This window comes from Vicugna pacos, chromosome 11 (assembly GCF_048564905.1).
Source record: "Vicugna pacos chromosome 11, VicPac4, whole genome shotgun sequence".
In the NCBI taxonomy this organism is placed as follows: Eukaryota; Metazoa; Chordata; class Mammalia; order Artiodactyla; family Camelidae; genus Vicugna; species Vicugna pacos.
In genome coordinates, this window is record NC_132997.1 from 41,365,876 (window position 1) to 41,379,208 (window position 13,333).

The window sequence follows — 13,333 nt, forward strand, 5'->3', positions numbered from 1 at the left end:
TAAAATTGGAAAAAGTCTAAAGTTGTATACACATAATAGCATAGATTCAAAAGACACAATTCAGGAGCTGATTAACCTAAGAGGGAAAAAATTGAATACATCCACAATTTCTGTGTGAAAACTTTTAATATACATCTCTTTATAACTGAAAGAGTAAGTAGACAAAAATTCAGAAAAAGAGAGTATTTACTAGCTAACTGACATACATAAAACATTGTATCCCAAACTGCAACATATAACATTATTTGCAAGTGCACATAGAAAATTTACCAAAATTACTCACTGCAGGGTAGAGAGTCATAGCAGGAGTCTAGTCTTACAGAAGGAGGGAGGGTTCACCCTAGTAAGCGCTGGACACCTATGATTTGTCCAAATAATTCATACATTATTCTACCGAAAGCTAATAGAAATGATTCAAAGGAATTCCAGAGCCACCACTGCCCACTGCCTAGAACTCCCCTCATTTTGAACTTAACCTTATTCCTGATTCATCTCAGTGCTTCCTGATTTCTGACTCTTGAGTTCTTAGCTTTATCTCCGCTTCCAGCTAACTCATTATTTCAAGAATGTCTAGTTGGTTGGGGGGTTTCTGCCCTTTATTATTTCTAAAGACTTCGGTTTCTTCTACTTTCAGCTGACTTGGGTAGATAACCATTCTCTACCTTTTAAAACCCAATTCACAACCCTAGTGCCCTTGGCCACTGCCAGGCCAAATCTGTGCAACAGCTACAAGGGAGCACTTACTGGTACTGAGGATGTCTAGGCAAGAACTTGCTTTTTTCCTAGAACACAGCATCCCTAGTCTGCTCAGTTGTATGCATGTAATGGCATAGATTTAAAATATATAATTTAGAAATTGACAAACCTACAAGGAAAAAAATGAAATACACCCACAATTTTAGTGTGAAAACTTTTAATATACATCTAACTGAGCCTTGAGCCAACGTATACAGGAGCCCAACATTTGCAACCTGTTCAACAGACCACGGATGGTGACGGTGGATTAATCTACCATCTATACTTTCATTATATTACTTGGAAAAAAAGAAACAAAATTATCTTACTTTATACACAATATAACAATGTCCCATGATAATCACAGAAACTTTATTTTAAAAATATATTATGATGAATAAGTGAATGGGATACGGTGGCTGGGTACAAGACAATTTTACAAAGGTTTTTAGACTGTTCTTTGGTTTTCTCCCTTGTAGCAGTCAGAATTCCTAACGTAAACAACCAGCCTGGGCTAGTTTAAAGTGAAAAGAAATGTATGAAAAGATTTGGAAATTCTGAGGGGGCCAGAGATTCAGGCTTGGCTTTTAGTCAGAGTGAAATTACTTTGTAGAGCTGGAGCAACAGAGCCACAATGGCCACCTGGACCAGGCCCAGACACTGCCGCGAGCACCGTCATGGAAGTCAGGCATTTCCAGGTCACATCTAGAAAAATCTACTCCAGCAAATTTTGTGTAGCTGCCTCAGATCGTACCAGAATGCTTCAGTACATCTTTCTGTCACTAGCTTCTGATTCAAAGTCTGGACTGGCAAAGCCAGAATCGAATGCCTGAGTCTTATCTTCAAGAGAGACTGGGAAATTTACCAAGGGGAAATGGTCTCTGCCTCCCTCCAGGATGCATAAATTAGGAAACTCCTCAAACATGACAGATGTGTTCAGTGCTGCTGAGTGGCCAAAGAAAATGACAAATGTCCAGGGAAGTTCACCCTTTAATTGTCCAACATCCACAGATGACTTTCTTCCATATTTAGTCTCCCAAATCTCAACAATAAGCCCCACCTAAAATAATGAAACTATTTACCCCAGGAAATGTATTCATGATTTTCCCGAAAACAGAGACAATCCGAAGCCTTATTAGATATTTCACCTAAAAACTCTGTTTTTCAGGCATGCTGAATCATGTCCATTCTTCCTCTAGTTCTGTGAAAATCAGGCACTGATATTCTGTGAGTGATGGACTAAACAGCAGAGCCCAACATCAGAATATGCCCTACATAAAATTACAGAAAAAGGAAGGCAGAGAAAGAATGTAATTAGTTAAAATGTACCATTGTGTCTACAACATTGCAAAGGGAAAATACTCATATTTGAACTTCCAAACACTAACATGCTTCTACCTAACACAGTGCAACGGTGTGCTAACCTTCTCCCCCAAAAGGGATGACCCAAAGCCCATCAGTTACCACGCCAACGTTTGGGTGATGTTTTTCCTTTACATCATTTAGTCACAATTCCCTTTTGCTCTCCAGAGCAACCTAAAACTATATTATAAGGTTAATATCTATCTAACACACATAAACTAGTATGGAGAGAAGAAAGGAAAATTTGATTACTACATAAAAATATATACATATCAAGGTTAGGAAGAATATGTACGAATCTTCATTTTTGCAACTAGATATGAGGCCATATTTAGGGATTAAAATTCTGTTTCCACTACCCGTCCTATAATCCCCTGGCCTTCAGCCAGGCCTTTAGCTGATCATGGTTCTTTGCTTGGGTATTTCCCAGCCCAGCCTAACTCTGTCTAGCAGGACTCAGCAGTGCTAGGATGCTTGCTGGAAATCAGTCCTCAGTGTTGGGGAAGTGTGAGGTAGGATGTGGGAGATCAGCTCTACCTGCTGCTGACACCTGTCCACTGCATGCCCAGTACGTGCCAGAACCCAGTCCCTTTTGTTCAAGGCCTACAAACACCTGGAAGGACCCACTAGCATAGGACGAGCTCTGGTGACTGCATGTGACCGCACACCAGGTTTGTGAAGCAGAAAACGGATACGCTTGGACTGTTCCCAGAACTTGGTGCAATGCTTGATTTCATGGTGAGAAGGCAAGGTGAGGTCCGAGTCAAGAGCCTATAGATCTGGAAGCAGACAGAGCTAGATGTGAAGACAATCTCTGACTCTTGTTAGCTCTGTGATCTTGTGCAAATTTCTTAGTATCTTTGAACCTCAGTTCTTTGTGAAATGGAAATTTAAATGGCAACTCCTTTGTGGAGTTGTTCACGTGGCTGAGATAATGCACACAAGTGCTTAGCATGGTCCTGGGACATAGTAAATGCTCAGTATATTCAGCCAATATTATTTCTTTTCACCATTTACGGGTACACAGTGGATTTTTTTTAACTCGATAAGTGAGCCTTCATTCGGGAAGCCTGGAGTCCCCAGCTTAGCCTGGTGTGCTGGGGCTGCCCGCAGACCCCTGCCAATTCTGTTCTGCTCCTAACAGAAAAGGCCTGGGGCTGAAGAACGTCCCTCCCCAGTGCCCTGCCTCTCGCCTTGGGCCCAGGTCAACCCCCCTGAGCTTCTTCATGTCCCAGTCTTGGCAGAATCGGGGATCCCTTTAAGCATGCCCTCAGAATAGAGAATCACTATTGGCTTAGTTATCAATCCTGCCACCACCCAGAGGCACAGGCTGCTTGACTCTGCTCCCAGCCCGAATGCAGGATGCAGGGTGCAGACCAGACACCACCTGTAGCCTCTTGTTTTCCATGGACGTATGGTTGGCCTCTCCCAACTGGTCATTCTCTGTTCAGTCTCAGCATACCTGAGAGCTAAGATCATACTAGGGGAGAAAATAGACTGATTCACTGAAAATCAGTTTGCCAAAGCCAATTTGTAGATGACTGACTCATAAATTTTTGAGAATTAATTTTTGTTTTAGTTTCATCAGAGCTTTCTTGCAGCCATTTAACCACAGAGCAGCCTGCCCAGGTTAGCTGCACATGAAATCCTTGTATGTTCCACCGCACTTCTTAAGTGGAAGATATTTAGCTCTAAACAGCTGGACTTTCTCTTAAATTCAGACTCCTACCTTCTTTATGTTTAAGGGCCTTTGCCTAACCCTCGCCTTTGCTTCTGAGTCTTCTTTGCATGCACTTCTTGCTCCAACAGCAAAACATCTACAGCCACTGTTCCTAAACAGGGTTGAAGGTTTGACGGTTTTCAGTGAACTGGCCATTCAGTGATTTAATGATTCAGCAAATTTATTTTCAGCAAATTAACTTTTGGTGAATTGGCTTTTGGCAAATGAGCCATTCAACAAATTAGCTCCCATCGAATTGACCCAGTTCCATCGGCAATCTAAGTTCCCAAGTGATATTTTAGAAAAAAACACCAACTGGTAGCAAAGAGTCACATTTTTCTTACACTGTAAGAGAACAGGGGCTCTTAGTGTGCATGCTGATATGCGAGTGTACACACACACACACACACAAATATAATGTTTCAACAAAGCATTCTGTTGCTACATACAGCAGCCAGAGTCTATCTGAACAAATCCAGCAGCCCTCAAGAGAAAGAAGGTAAAGAAGATGGAATGAGGCCACTTGGCATGCTGCCACCCCGAAACAAGGGATTGCAGAAGCCAGCATATACCCAAGAGTTGGTTACTGAAAAAGAGAATCAAGTTCAATGGCTTCACCCTATACGGCGGGGTGTGATGATTAAAAAAGCCAATATATATTGAGAACTTAAAAGCACAGGCATCATCTTAAGTCCTTCCATCAACTCTAGAAGGTAAGTATTGCCAATTATCCTAATACAGATGAGGAAACAGAAGAACAGAGACATGAAGTAACTGGCTCAAGATCACACAGCTAATGAGTGGCAGAACCAGCATTTAAATCCCAAGACCAAGCCACATTGCTTCTCTGGTAGTTGTTAAAGCTTGGTCTCAGCCTGGAAGGAGTGGTGGGAAAGATGGCATCAGGGCCACAATCCAACAGAATGAACAAAGCCACAGCCCAGGAGCAGGAACAGGAGACCAGGAGGGAAAGAGAGAAAGAAGGAACTAAAATGTACTGAGCTCCTCCTCTGTGCTAAGAACTTGGCCAACACTTTCCTCCCAATGGTCTTCACACTGAGACAATGTCCCTGTTACACGAAGCAGGAAACTGAGATTCAGGGAAGTCAGCCGAATTGCTCAGGGCCCGCAGTTTTGAAGTGGTGGAGCCAGGCTTAGCATTCAAATAGGTCTGACCATAAAGCACACAGAAAACGGGTTCAAATTTGGAGCTGAGAGGGCTGAGAAGGAAAGAAAGAAAATTGGAAGCTGATCTGCATGTGAGGCCGGCAAAGCCTGGTTCCATCAGGAGGACCACCTCTTTTCCCAGAGGCAACATTTGAAGAAAACTCAGGTCCAGAAAGCCTTCGCCTGTCTCATGGTATTGTTTCTCGGTAAGTGGAAGGATGTTCTAGAGACAGCTGTTGCCCCCTGGAGGCCGCCAGGCACTTGCAGCCCTTCTGTAAGCCCCCTCCTAGCTGTCAAACACAGCCCACCGAGCCATTTAATTTGGCAGAGCAAACACTGGTTATCAGTCAGAATGCTTATCAAATGTCAATTAGTGCTCTGCCGTAATTAATGTCTAATTAACATAGCATTGCCTGTTGCTGGATGCCAATTAAATGCCTAAACAATCCTTTCTATTTTATTGTACCAACAAGACAGTAATTGGACATTTCTCAGTTCAGTAACTTTGGAGTTAATTTTATTGCGAGCCTTTTAAAATATGGAAACCCAAAGAGGACTCTTAGGGAGATATTTAATTGATATGCTGCTTTGATATTGCTAGAGTCTGTCTGATGCTCACCACTTTCTCTGGGAAATCAAATTATTCCTTTCTGTAAAGGTCAAGCTCCACTCGAGGTGCAGGTGCCACGCTTGGGCAAACACACGTGACAGGAAGGAGCCCTGCATGGACTCGGCTTCCTCCCTCCCCACCCAGCATGAACATCTCTGGGAAGGAGCTTGCTAACTGCCCAGGACTCAGGAGAACATGGACTCTCAAGCAGCCAGGAGTGGGGATGCGTACAGTGTGAGTCTCAGGCTCTGCGTGCAGGGACATACTATGCACATTTCTCAGTTCAGGACCTTGGAGAGGGACCTTGGCTCTGGGCCATCTGCACCCGAGGGAAGCGTACAACTGGGAATCTGAAGGGCTCTGCAGAGCGGCCAGGAGCCCACCAGGCCTGTGAGAGGAGGCGGGTAAGGGGCATGCCCTGAGGTATGAGAGACAAGGCCTCAATCTTGGCTATGGGAACATGTGTCAGTTATCAATTAGGTGCCTCTCAGCTGGAAACCCACCCTTCTATCTCAGCTCTGCTCTTTCAAACACCGTGGAAGGGGTGGGAGGTAAGCAGACATGACCAGAGCAGGTAATCCCAGTTCTGGGCAGCGTGACTGCCAATCAAAGAGAACGCTTGGAAAGCCTGAGTGACATGGAACAGGGAACAGGAGAGAGTGGAAGACCGTGTGGGGTGGTTTCCTGTCTGAAATGATGCAAGGACTCATGAGATCAGGCAAACCACACAAAGCCTGGTGCGTGTGGTGTGTAAGCAGCCAGTAGCTGCACGCTCTCACTCCCTGTCCTTGTGGGCAGCACGGCCCTCCTGGTAGACACCTGCACCAGCTCCCCTTCCCCAGGCCCACGGGTGGTTCTCAGTCTTGGCTGCATGTGACACTCACCTGGGAGCAAAGAACTATCTGCCCTGCCTGACCTGAAAACCAAATCACAGTTTCAGGGAGCAGGGTCCAGATTTTAATATGTTCAGAAAGCTGTTACCACTCTCACCTCCACCCAAATAGTCTAATATGCAGCTAGGTCTGAGGACCACTGACCTACATCTGTGATTTGCAGTGCAGCCTGAAACATTAGCATCACCTGCGAAGCTTTAGAAAAAAAAAAATCCCAGTTCTGGGCACTACTCACAAGCCTGCTCATACGCTGCTCCTCTGGCAGGGGAGGGGATGCCCCACCAGCCACAGCCACTAAAGCTGCTGACGAGGACATGTCATACGAATGAGCCAAAGACGGCCTCTGTGTATTGGCCTCCACATTGTTCCTTTCTTCACTGCAGGCTGAGACCCCTCAGCGCAAAAGCCTGCCAGTGCTAAACTCAAACTTTTACACATTCACCTGTTTTAAAAACGGTCCAAATGAGCACATTTTTAGCCAACTAGAGACGGTCTGCTTTGCATACCAGCTCACCTAACAGCTGTTAGGGCCTTTAGCTGTTAAGATGGGCCTTTGCAGTTATAAGGCCCCAAGCTGCGAAGGCCCTGCAGAGCTCAGATCCCCCGCCCTGCTGCTGGGAACTCACCAGACATATGAGGCCCCCTCTCAATTCCCCTTTCTCCCGGGGAGTTCCCTTGCCCTCCTCCCCTCTGAGTAACAACCCTGAGCTGCCATAGCCTCTGGCCAGGCTCCTGCTACAAGGGACTTCTTTCCCCACACATGCAACCCTGTCCAAGCATCACCCAGCAAAGCTCATCATGTTTTCCTGCCTCCTGTGATCCTTTTTCCTTAATCAGTCCCCAGAATCCTCACGCCCCTACAGGACTGCAATCTCCTGGGCAGAAAGGGCAGGTGTGGACCCAGGACCCATATCCAACTTGAGCAGTGGCCTTTCATAAGAGGCCAAGGAAGTGGGGATGGGCTCAAGACCTCCCCCTACTGAGACTTATTTTTGTGCTTAGGTGAGGCCAAGATTTCACTGTTCAGATTTTCCAAATATTCTGGCAGGGGTTGCAATAACATCAATTAGATAATCATCTTTCCACTGTTTTGATATGCCATTTTTATTATGCCCCAAATTCTGACATTACTTGAATATATTTCTACATTTTAATACTGTTCATTAATATATCCATTTCTGGACCACTACCGTATTCTTTCAGTTACTGTCCCTTTATGATAGGTTTTATTATATGAAGAAGTTCAATTTGTGGAAATTTTTCATCTCGGGATTTTCTCGGGTATTTCGTGTTCATGATTTTAGATGAACTTTAAGAATAATTTGATTCAGTGTTTAAAAAATAAAATAAGACCCTGATGATATTTCAGTTGAACTGGAATTCCAGGTGTAGACAAAGTCTGCCATCTTTGGGGTGCTGGGTGCTCTGGTCTTTTCATTCATTTATTGAAAAAAAACATTAGTGAGGCCTCCTGTGTACCGGGTGTGTTACAGGTGCTGAGACATGAGCGGCGTTAGCTACGATCCCTGCCTTCTCAAAGCTTATTTTGAATTTTATCTATTGAAAGACTCATTCACACATAGATGAGAGTTGAACTGTGGCCAGAGAGAGGCTCCAAGTGGGTCTTTGCTAATGAAGACATGGTTAGAACTCAGCCTCCACTCCCCACCTGTCTGAAGGCAGGTGCTGGGAGACAGGGCCGTCGCTGACTGTCCCCGCACAGCACCCATGGGCTGCCTTCCCTTGAGTGTGTGTCCACGTGGAGAGAGCCCGGGAGCCTGCTCAATGACTCAGAACAGGAGCAAGATAGGAATAAACTGGAAATTAAATGTCTCGATATGAGTCTTGAGGGTTGTTGCCAATGGGTTCACCTTAGGAAGGAGATTGAGAGCTGGGCCTGCCGTGGCATGCATCCCACTCCCCCCCAAAGAGCTTAGGGAGGCCTCGGGAGGAACCGTGGTCAACAGAGTCAGGACCTGGACACTCTTCGCTTTGCAGAGGGTGGAGCTGAGAAGGGTCACTGGACTCGGCAGCCTCCCCGTCCCCTTGTCCTGGCCTCCAGGAGGCCGCGATCTCCTCACTCGTCACAGGGTGTAGGGGAAGGGCAGGGGGCAGCTGCTCCTGCTAGGCCCCTTCCTGGACTCTCCCTCCCACCCCACCCCTAAACAGAGGCTTTCTTTAAAGCACAGCCTCGGACCCTTAGTGCAAATCCTTTCTCAGGGCCTCAACTTCCACCTTCTTGCCCTGTCTGGCCATTGCCTCCTTTCTATTCACTCCGATTCTAGTCCCAGCACCTCATTTCCAGGCAGAGCTTTATCCTAAACAGGCCCCGTGCTCAGGAGGGTCACCTGCTCACAGAGTCCGGCCAGCTTCTCTGCTTCCTGTGGTGCACCTCCTCCATGCTCTTGTGGCAAACGCTGGCTAAGGGCAGCCTGGGTCTGGCACTGAGGGGGATGCAGGGGTGCACTGACGGACAGGACGGAGCAACCAACAAGCCACTAGGAAAACCTGGAACTCACAGAAGAGAAAACCTGAATGCCCAACATACATATGAAAAGAGAGCCAGCCTCATCCGTCATGGGGGAAGGCAAAGGAAACAAAACTTCATTTTCTTCTAGTCAGAGAGACAAACACTTAAAAGCCTTGTTAACAGTCAGTGTTGGTGAGGTTAGAGGGCCGCCCCGAACTGAAATCCATCGGGGTCATGGAAGCAGGCACAACACCCTGGCGAGGACTCAGTCCCAGTCCATCACAGGTGAGGGTGCATGGACCCTCCGTACTTACAAGCCAACGATTCCACCACCAGGTTATCTGCCCACACCTTCCTGCCTGTGAACCCAGGAGACACAAGCAAAAACATTCCCTGCAGTATGTTTATAACGTTGAAAAAACAAAAACAAAGCCATTCGATGGGAGGAGAAAGGATAAGTAAACTGCAGTTTATTTTTAAAATCAAAAGCCCTCCATTGTGGTACAAATGAGCAAAACGTATTTACGCAAATCAACATGGATAATTCTCAAGAGGGTAATGTTGAATAGAGATTCCATCCAACTTCAGGAGCCTGGGAGCGGAGCGAAAGGGAGTGGGGAATTGGGGCTTCAGTGGTATTTTTTTAATATTTATTTCTTCAAAGAGAAAGCTAAAACAAATGTGGCAAGCTGTTGTTATCTATTAAATCTGGGTTGTGAATACATATTTGTTATTTTCTGTGGTTTTTCCAGTGCTTGAAATGTTTTGTAATAAGAAATTTACAAGACTACTTTATAGCACTGTCCTTAAGGAACTTCCAGGCTCCTGGGGACAGGAGACAAGGAGGCAGCTGTTAAAACCGATAAAGACAAAGTCAGCACAGACAGCAGGAACACAGACAGACAAGTGCCCTGGAGAACCTGGGGTCAGCGGCACAGAAGGGGCGACACAATCTCATGGCTTCATCCCTGGCCCAGCTTGGAGTCGGCTTCCCTGTCTTCAAAGTCAGGTCCCTTGCTTGGCCTCTTAGACCGTGGTCTGTCTCCTCCCTCGCCTGCTGGTGCCCAGACCAATGATCTGAGGTTTGCATCTCCCTCAAGTACCTGCCTGGGTCATCCCAGGGAACCCCCGCCCTAGGCTTAAAGGGCCAAATGCTCAATATGAGAAAACCACAGCGACTGCTGGAAGGACTCTGGGGGGGGGGCGCAAACACCCCTTCTCCAGGAAACACACAAGTCATACATTGTTTGCTCACCCTCCTTATTGAAACGGGGCCTTCCACCTTGGCTGCCTTGTCACAGGCGTATTTAACATCACCCCTTTCCATCTGTGACAGCCATTTCCGCACTCCCTTCTCAGCGCCATTAACATAGAAATAGCTCTATAATGACACCCAGCCTTACTGAGCACCCTCTCCCTTTATCTCATTATAGATGAAACTATCTTGTTATTTGGGTAAACTGGAAACAGAAACGTTCTGCGTCAGACGTCACGGGACAGTTGCTTCTCATTATTTCATCATACCGAGAGGAGTTGGAGCGGCTGCTGAAAATCTGTTCCCGTTTTTGAGTTTTAGAAGCAACATTTCAGAAAAGAAGCTCGGACGTCGAACACAGTGGATCCTACCGGACCCCTGCATTTTCTGACAACTCCCTAGTATTTCCAGTCTTTGCACAAAGCAATGCCCAGGGAAAGTATGCGGTGGGGGGGAATGGGGAGGGGGTAAGAGAAAGGGACGGGTCCAGAGCTGGCCAGAAATTCCCACAGTCACCCACCATGGGCAAGTGGGCAGTGAGGGAGGAGGGGGAGCCCGCAGTGATGGCCAAAGCCCAGTGTTAACACCCCACAGGAAGCCTCTGAAGGCATCCACCTACCCTTCATACCAGAGGGCAGAGCCTTGTGCATCCCCCTTGCCTCCTCTTTCTCCAAGTTCTGATGGCGAATCTGCATGGGGTGCAGCCTGCCCGCCCCCCTCGGCCCACCGCTCACACACACACTGGCTTTTCTGGCTGGTGGCTGACCACTATGGGACACCTGTGCTGGGCCCACAGGCCCCCATCCACAGTGCTCTGGGGAAGGAAAACACTCATCTGGTGTGTAAACTCAGGGCAAATCAGGATTTTTAGAACACGATGTGATACATACAGGAAGACCAGGAAGTCTGTGATGTCTGGAAATACTGATCTAACTGGCGGCAGGACCTGCCGTGGCTTCAGAATGGAGATGGGACAACCACCCCACCACCCGCCACCACCAACAACAGAGGAAGGAAACATCAGAATCTACCTACAGGCATCAACTGTTCCACAAGCCGAAGGCTTACAGGACTGGGGGACAACGAATAACGAGGTTGCTACACCAGGCTGAGCTCACCTGCAAGTCTATGAGGAATTCCATCTGGGGTGACGCTGGATGGGAACCCAGCCCCTCACCTTGGCCTGCTGTGCAGGCCGTTGGCCTGAGCCCTTCCTGGAGGTTGTGTCCTGTCCTCCCCAGACAGACACACACATCACACATGCCATACATATACACACATCAGACACACCATACACACACACAAAACTCCTCTGCCAGGAAAGCAAACAGCAGTCTGGCTTGCACAATCTTCAAAATATTAGTGTCTCCATGATGTCCTTCGCATCATGGACCTGGGCTGTAACTCACTCAGGCCTGACCCAAAAAAGGGGCACTGATCGTTCAGCTTTGCTGGACCACCTGTAGCATAAACTCTCAGCGGTGTGTGACAATCAGCACTCACCCTCATGCCTGTGAGTGTGGCCCCTGAGGACCGCTGGTCAAGGCTGGGCTCAGCTGTGATCGCCCCACTGTGGGTCAGGCCTGTCCCACATGTGCTCACCCGGGGGGCCCAGGGTGAAAGGGCAGCAGTTACAGGGCAGCCGGTCTCGTGTTCGGTCCCCAGAGGCCAGGAGGGCAAAGCCAATCTGTCAAGCATGTCACAAAGCCCCGGCTAACCTCACATCTGCTAGCATTCCATTGGCCAAACTCATACGGCCAAGGTCAAAGTCAGGGGCCAGGAAACACCTGGCAAGAGGCCATGATGAGGGCAGATGTGGGATCCTACCACCACTACTCCCATCCGCCCAGGGAGCCTTCTCAAGGTTTCTATGGGTGAGATCCTCAGATTTCTAAGCAACTAGGCAACTAGGTTCTTTCACAAAAACACAGGACTTTAAAACTGGGGACAAAAGAGGATATCAAGTCTTTAATTGGGGTACCTGTTGGGAGACTTGAGCTCAAGAACTCAGACCCAGGAAACCTTATCACAATGGGTGATAGCCATGGGGGTCGGGAGTGGCATGGACAGCACAGGTGGTAAACGAAGATGCAGGAGACAACAGACACTCCAGAAAGAGCCCTAGGACCCTGCACACATCACATCCCCACCCTCTCGCTCAGCCTAAAAGGAAGGACGCAACTGTGTCTAGCTGACCCACTAGCCAGTTGTCGATATGTGAGTGTCTGTGTGTGGTGGGGAGAGGGGCAAAACTAAGTCTACACTGGGATGCATGGAAAGTCCCATTGGGTCAAGCAGAGGTGGGGGAAGGAGTTAAGGGTTTAATCTGGACCTGCCTGATCCATCCAAGCTGACTGCAAACACTGCTCAAGGCTGCACCTTAAATCCCCAGGGATAGACCTAAGCCAAGAGCTCAGGGAAAGACCACACCCCAGGAACCCTGTCACACATGGACGGGGGGGTGAATCCAGCTCTGTCATTGCTTCCCACTGAACTGTTAGCATCTCCTCAAATTTTCATATATTGAAATCCTAATTCCCAATGTGATGGTATTTGGAGATGGGGCCTCTGGGAGGTGATTAAACCGGGTGGGTGGAGCTCTTGTGAATGAGATTAATGCCCTTGAAACAGAGACTCCAGAGAGCTCCCTCACCCCTTCCGCCAAGGAAGGTTACAGTGAGAAGAAAGAGCATTCAAGGAGGCAGAACCCTCACCAGAACCCCACCGAGCAGGCACCCTGATCTCAGACTGCCAGCCTCCAGAACTGCGAGAAATTCCTGTTGTTTGTAAGCTTATTCTGTTATAGCACCCTGTGTAAAGCCCCCTGCCCTCCCCCAAAAAGCATGGCTGGACCCCTCCCAGAAGGATAGTCATCGTTCAGCTCATTCACTTCTTCCCCCACTTTTTGCTCATCTTCCAACTTTCTCTCTTCTACACCGTCGTGTTCTCCCCGAGTCGGGGATGGGCTGGGACTGTGGAAGGGAGGCCGGGGGTGCCGGTGAGGGCTCCCTCCGAGCTCGGCCTCCTTCTAACAGGCGCAGTTTCTTGCTAGCGGTCCCTCAGCTCTGCCTTCCTCCGCCGAGCCCTGGGGGGGGGGTTGTGTGGAAAGCCTGGCCTTGGA

The 13,333-nt window shown here is 47.9% G+C and overlaps 1 long non-coding RNA gene across 1 annotated transcript; it reads left to right on the forward strand.

The window, feature by feature from the left end:
• Positions 1-12,004: 12,004 nt before the first annotated feature.
• LOC140699779 (uncharacterized) lies at positions 12,005-13,097 on the forward strand. The gene is made up of 2 exons (XR_012078017.1): positions 12,005-12,086; positions 12,844-13,097. It is a non-coding gene; the product is annotated as an uncharacterized lncRNA (long non-coding RNA).
• Positions 13,098-13,333: the final 236 nt, after the last annotated feature.